Here is a 7,449-nt window from a genome sequence, read left to right as displayed (position 1 = left end):
TGTGGCCAGAGAGGAGGGGTGTGTCTGGCCAGAGAGGGGGCGTGTCTGCCTGCATGGTACAGACTGCCCTGTGCTGTGTGGTCAGATAGTGCCTGACCTATCTGATTGGTGGCTGTGTATTGATTGAGAAGATCTACAATGTGGGGGGGGGCAATTGATGGAGAATCATTCTACACTCACACCATGGGCGCCTCCTACAGAGGGAGAGGCCAGCACAGCACAGCACAGACATTGCTCTGTAGTCCCTATGTGCGTTGAGGACCGGAGACCAAGCTGCCATTGCTGTGACAGGTTCTCTTCACTCACTCGGCACACTTCAGATGGGGGGAGGGGGGGTGTATGATGAGCTTTATAATAAGTTTAGATCAATAGCAGCAGTTGTTGGTGTCACATCACAGCTCCGCCCCCTCTCAGCACTCAGGGGCCCTCATCTGCCAGCGGAGCCCGATCTCCTCATAGTGTCCGGTGAGGACTTCCTCCATAAGAGTATATATGATCCCTCCACACAGGCGTCACCCTGCCCTCTCCTCCCCCGGTGTGTGTCAGATAGATACATCATTGTGTACATTAGGGGAGTGACAACAAGTCATAAAAGACAGATTGTAATTACAATTGTTCCCACATTAACCCCTAATTACCCCATATCACTAGCCCCGCCCCCTCCTGAAGGATCAGTTTACTTTTTATCTTTATAACTTGTACATAATTGACACATCTGATGTATAGGGATCTCTGCTGAGGGGAGGTCATGTGATCTTCTACAATTATCAACAAGAACACAAAATATATCAATAAATACAATTACCAGAAGAAGAGGTAACATTGCATCAGATGCAAAGAAAGGGGAGGAGCCAGGTATATTCAGTGCACTGTATGTAAATGGGGGGAGGAAACATATTCAGTGCACTGTATGTAAATGAGGGGGAGGGGCCATATTACTCTATGTAAAGTAGGGGGATGAGACATATTACTTTATGTAAATGAGGGGGAGGAAACCTATTACATACATAATTGAGTGGGAGGAGCCAGATTCAATGCACTGTATGTAAATGAGAGGGAGGAGCCATGTTATTGTATATAAATGAGGGAAGGAGACATATTACTGTATGTAAATGAGGTGATGAGAAAGATTTTGTAAACTGTATGTAAAAAAGGGGGAGGAGACAAGTTCAGTGCACTGCATGTAAATGAGGGGGAGGAGACAGGTTACTGTATGTAAAAAAGAGGGAGGAGACAGGTTCAGTGCACTGTATGTAAATTAGGGTGAGGAGACAGGTTACTGTATGTAAATGAGGGGGAGGAGACAGGGTCAGTGCACAATATGTAAATAAGGGGGAGGAGATGGGTTCAGTGCACTGTATGTAAATGAGGGGGAGGAGCGAGATCCCAGCCTGTACTTACTCTCACACTTCATTCCTTGGTGTATTAACCCGTAGAGCAGAGATCCGCAGTGGTCGCAGAAGGTGGGGCTCCCATAGGTGTGAATCTTAAACTTGTGCTTACTGCGGGGGTCCTAGAAGACACAAGACATGAATTCCTGGTGAGAGGGGAGCACGCATGTCACATGTATGATACAGGTAAAGAGCATACAACCATGGGACAGGTCTTAGTGAAGACACACCATACACTCCTCCCAGCAGGAGAGAGAGACATTGATCGTTCCGGCTTTGTACAACACTATGGTATACGTCAGCTATATAGATACCGCAATACATACATGTGGACACCGCAATCCCTGATGGATTCTTACATCAATGGTGTATGGGGAGTGAGGACGCCTCATTGTGGGCGGGAACAGAGACAGGAAGTAGGGTGGGGGCACCCCAATCCCCACAGAACTGAGCACGCCTGGGTTTGCAGCCATGGCATTACCCCCGGGTGGGTGGGTGGGGGGTATGTACCAGATGGACGCGCGGCTGTTCAGCGAGGCGAATCCATGTGGAGCGGCGCCCGCTGTTAATCACGTTTTGCCTCAGAATGGACCATTAACGAGGCGTGTGATTAGAAGCGGCTCATCACGGCCTTTCTGTGACATCTGATGGGAATGAATGAAGCGCTGACGCCTCTCTCCGGATTTAGAATTCGCTCGCAGAGCGGCGGAGGGGCCGCGCCATTGTGTGTCCCGAGACCAAGCCGCCAGCTGCACCCAGATAGCAACTTAACCCTCCACAGCCCAGAAATCTCACCCCAATATTCCAAAAATATGACACCTGACCTGGGCGAGGGGTCACCGACCAAACATATAAGTATACAAAACTTCCCGGGAGCCATGACCACGCCCCCGCAGAGGAGATGTCCTAAACTGACCGGGCCCCCACGGAGGAGCCGTCCTGAACTGTGACCACACCCCCACAGAGGAGCCGTCCTAAAGTGTGACTACACCCCAGAGAGGAACTGTCCTAAACTGTGACCACACCCCCACAAAGGAGCTGTCCTAAAGTGTGACCATGCCCATGCAGAGGAGCCGTCCTAAACTGTGACCACACCCCCACAGAGCTGTCCTAAACTGTGACACCGCCCCTGCAGAGGAGCCGTCCTAAAGTGTGACCACACCCCAGAGAGGAACTGTCCTAAACTGTGACCACACCCCCACAAAGGAGCTGTCCTAAAGTGTGACCATGCCCATGCAGAGGAGCCGTCCTAAACTGTGACCACACCCCCACAGAGCTGTCCTAAACTGTGACACCGCCCCTGCAGGGGAGCCGTCCTAAACTGTGACACCACCCCCGCAGAGCAGTCCTAAAGAGTGACCACACCCACGCAGAGGAGCTGTCCTAAACTGTGACCACACCCGCAGAGGAGCCATCTTAAAAACTGACCTCGCCCCCGCATAGCAGCGGTCCTAAACTGTGACCACACCCCGCAGAGGAGCCGTCCTAAACTGTGAGCACACCCTGCAGAGGAGCTGTCCTAAGCGGTGACCACACTCCGCAGAGGAGCGGTCCTAAACTGTGACACACCCCCACAGAGGAGCCGTCCTAAACTTTGACCACACCATTCCTAAACTGTGACCACACCCGCAGAGGAGCCATCTTAAAAACTGACCTCGCCCCCGCATAGCAGCGGTCCTAAACTGTGACCACACCCCGCAGAGGAGCCGTCCTAAACTGTGAGCACACCCTGCAGAGGAGCTGTCCTAAGCGGTGACCACACTCCGCAGAGGAGCGGTCCTAAACTGTGACACACCCCCAAAGAGGAGCCGTCCTAAACTGTGACCACACCCCCACAGAGGAGCCGTCCTAAACTTTGACCACACCCCGCAGAGGAGCGGTCCTAAACTGTGACCACACCCCGCAGAGGAGCCGTCCTAAACTGTGACCACACCCCACAGAGGAGCTGTCCTAAACTGTGACCACGCCCTGCAGAGGAGCCGTCCTAAACTGTGACCACACCCCACAGAGGAGCTGTCCTAAACTGTGACCACGCCCTGCAGAGGAGCCGTCCTAAACTGTGACCACACCCCACAGAGGAGCTGTCCTAAACTGTGACCACGCCCTGCAGAGGAGCCGTCCTAAACTGTGACCACACCCCACAGAGGAGCTGTCCTAAACTGTGACCACGCCCTGCAGAGGAGCCGTCCTAAACTGTGACCACACCCCACAGAGGAGCTGTCCTAAACTGTGACCACGCCCTGCAGAGGAGCCGTCCTAAACTGTGACCACACCCCACAGAGGAGCTGTCCTAAACTGTGACCACGCCCTGCAGAGGAGCCGTCCTAAACTGTGACCACACCCCACAGAGGAGCTGTCCTAAACTGTGACCACGCCCTGCAGAGGAGCCGTCCTAAACTGTGACCACACCCCACAGAGGAGCTGTCCTAAACTGTGACCACGCCCTGCAGAGGAGCCGTCCTAAACTGTGACCACACCCCACAGAGGAGCTGTCCTAAACTGTGACCACGCCCTGCAGAGGAGCCGTCCTAAACTGTGACCACACCCCACAGAGGAGCTGTCCTAAACTGTGACCACGCCCTGCAGAGGAGCCGTCCTAAACTGTGACCACACCCCACAGAGGAGCTGTCCTAAACTGTGACCACGCCCTGCAGAGGAGCCGTCCTAAACTGTGACCACACCCCACAGAGGAGCTGTCCTAAACTGTGACCACGCCCTGCAGAGGAGCCGTCCTAAACTGTGACCACACCCCACAGAGGAGCTGTCCTAAACTGTGACCACGCCCTGCAGAGGAGCCGTCCTAAACTGTGACCACACCCCACAGAGGAGCTGTCCTAAACTGTGACCACGCCCTGCAGAGGAGCCGTCCTAAACTGTGACCACACCCCACAGAGGAGCTGTCCTAAACTGTGACCACGCCCTGCAGAGGAGCCGTCCTAAACTGTGACCACACCCCACAGAGGAGCTGTCCTAAACTGTGACCACGCCCTGCAGAGGAGCCGTCCTAAACTGTGACCACACCCCACAGAGGAGCTGTCCTAAACTGTGACCACGCCCTGCAGAGGAGCCGTCCTAAACTGTGACCACACCCCACAGAGGAGCTGTCCTAAACTGTGACCACGCCCTGCAGAGGAGCCGTCCTAAACTGTGACCACACCCCACAGAGGAGCTGTCCTAAACTGTGACCACGCCCTGCAGAGGAGCCGTCCTAAACTGTGACCACACCCCACAGAGGAGCTGTCCTAAACTGTGACCACGCCCTGCAGAGGAGCCGTCCTAAACTGTGACCACACCCCACAGAGGAGCTGTCCTAAACTGTGACCACGCCCTGCAGAGGAGCCGTCCTAAACTGTGACCACACCCCACAGAGGAGCTGTCCTAAACTGTGACCACGCCCTGCAGAGGAGCCGTCCTAAACTGTGACCACACCCCACAGAGGAGCTGTCCTAAACTGTGACCACGCCCTGCAGAGGAGCCGTCCTAAACTGTGACCACACCCCACAGAGGAGCTGTCCTAAACTGTGACCACGCCCTGCAGAGGAGCCGTCCTAAACTGTGACCACACCCCACAGAGGAGCTGTCCTAAACTGTGACCACGCCCTGCAGAGGAGCCGTCCTAAACTGTGACCACACCCCACAGAGGAGCTGTCCTAAACTGTGACCACGCCCTGCAGAGGAGCCGTCCTAAACTGTGACCACACCCCACAGAGGAGCTGTCCTAAACTGTGACCACGCCCTGCAGAGGAGCCGTCCTAAACTGTGACCACACCCCACAGAGGAGCTGTCCTAAACTGTGACCACGCCCTGCAGAGGAGCCGTCCTAAACTGTGACCACACCCCACAGAGGAGCTGTCCTAAACTGTGACCACGCCCTGCAGAGGAGCCGTCCTAAACTGTGACCACACCCCACAGAGGAGCTGTCCTAAACTGTGACCACGCCCTGCAGAGGAGCCGTCCTAAACTGTGACCACACCCCACAGAGGAGCTGTCCTAAACTGTGACCACGCCCTGCAGAGGAGCCGTCCTAAACTGTGACCACACCCCACAGAGGAGCTGTCCTAAACTGTGACCACGCCCTGCAGAGGAGCCGTCCTAAACTGTGACCACACCCCACAGAGGAGCTGTCCTAAACTGTGACCACGCCCTGCAGAGGAGCCGTCCTAAACTGTGACCACACCCCACAGAGGAGCTGTCCTAAACTGTGACCACGCCCTGCAGAGGAGCCGTCCTAAACTGTGACCACACCCCACAGAGGAGCTGTCCTAAACTGTGACCACGCCCTGCAGAGGAGCCGTCCTAAACTGTGACCACACCCCACAGAGGAGCTGTCCTAAACTGTGACCACGCCCTGCAGAGGAGCCGTCCTAAACTGTGACCACACCCCACAGAGGAGCTGTCCTAAACTGTGACCACGCCCTGCAGAGGAGCCGTCCTAAACTGTGACCACACCCCACAGAGGAGCTGTCCTAAACTGTGACCACGCCCTGCAGAGGAGCCGTCCTAAACTGTGACCACACCCCGCAGAGGAGCCGCCCTAAACTGTGACCACACCCCACAAAGGAGCGGTCCTAAACTGTGATCACGCCCCCACAAAGGAGCTGTCCTAAACTGTGACCACACCCCCACAGAGGAGGCGCCCTAAACTGTGACCACACCCCACAAAGGAGCTGTCCTAAACTGTGACCACACCTCGCAGAGGAGCGGTCCTAAACTGTGACCACACCCCGCAGAGGAGCGGTCCTAAACTGTGATCACACCCCGCAGAGGAGCGGTCCTAAACTGTGACCACACCTCCACAAAGAGGCTGTCCTAAACTGTGACCACACCCCCACAGAGGAGCTGTCCTAAACTGTGATCACACCCCGCAGAGGAGCTGTCCTAAACTGTGACCACGCCCTGCAGAGGAGCTGTCCTAAACTGTGACCACACCCCGCAGAGGAGCTGTCCTAAACTGTGACCACACCCCACAAAGGAGCTGTCCTAAACTGTGACCACACCCCGCAGAGGAGCCGTCCTAAACTGTGACCACACCTCACAAAGGAGCTGTCCTAAACTGTGACCACACCCCGCAGAGGAGCGGTCCTAAACTGTGACCACACCCCGCAGAGGAGCTGTCCTAAACTGTGACCACGCCCTGCAGAGGAGCGGTCCTAAACTGTGACCACACCCCGCAGAGGAGCGGTCCTAAACTGTGACCACACTCCGCAGAGGAGCTGTCCTAAACTGTGACCACGCCCTGCAGAGGAGCTGTCCTAAACTGTGACCACACCCCGCAGAGGAGCCGTCCTAAACTGTGACCACACCCCACAAAGGAGCTGTCCTAAACTGTGACCACACCCCGCAGAGGAGCCGTCCTAAACTGTGACCACACCTCGCAGAGGAGCTGTCCTAAACTGTGACCACACCCCGCAGAGGAGCGGTCCTAAACTGTGACCACGCCCTGCAGAGGAGCGGTCCTAAACTGTAACCACACCCCGCAGAGGAGCTGTCCTAAACTGTGATCTAGCCCCCACAAAGGAGCTGTCCTAAACTGTGACCACACTCCGCAGAGGAGCGGTCCTAAACTGTGACCACACCCCCACATAGGAGCTCCTTCTTATCTTTAATGAGCCCCCATAAAGGTGATTTAACCCTTTAAAACTATGAATGATCTCCAGGCCCGGAGCCGCGCACGTGGTGAGGAAAGTCGCCGCGCTGCGCTCTGTCCCGGGATCTGCGTCATTCATTGTCTGCCTGACTACTCCGAGCCGAAATCTGCTGTGCTCATCAATGGCAGTTACCTGAGAAGTGATCAATGTCACAACGGGGAGATTTCCCCTTCACTTCCTGTTGTGTGTCTTAGACAGGAAGTGAAGAGAAATCTCCTCTTCAATCTGAAGCAACGGGACAGATTTCAGGAACCACCCCCCGGCACTGCAAGGGTTAGGAGCTGGTCCTGCTCTAGGTGACGGTATGATGAGGAGGTGTATACACGGGCAGAGCGCCGGGACAGACAACATGTCGGAGATCTGTGGCTACACACTATTTACTCTGCTGGCGGAGGAGCTCCGCACACCAC

General features: G+C 55.3%; 1 pseudogene; it reads right to left on the bottom strand.

Annotated features, from left to right (window-relative positions):
• Nucleotides 1–7,449, bottom strand: part of LOC108801656 — a 148,440-nt pseudogene that overhangs the window by 7,677 nt on the left and 133,314 nt on the right.

The sequence above is a fragment of the Nanorana parkeri genome, unplaced genomic scaffold, assembly GCF_000935625.1.
Source record: "Nanorana parkeri isolate BGI_ZX_2015 unplaced genomic scaffold, ASM93562v1 scaffold2423, whole genome shotgun sequence".
Taxonomy (NCBI): Eukaryota; Metazoa; Chordata; class Amphibia; order Anura; family Dicroglossidae; genus Nanorana; species Nanorana parkeri.
Note: the sequence above shows the minus strand (reverse complement) of the source record. Positions and strands in the feature narration are given on the sequence as shown.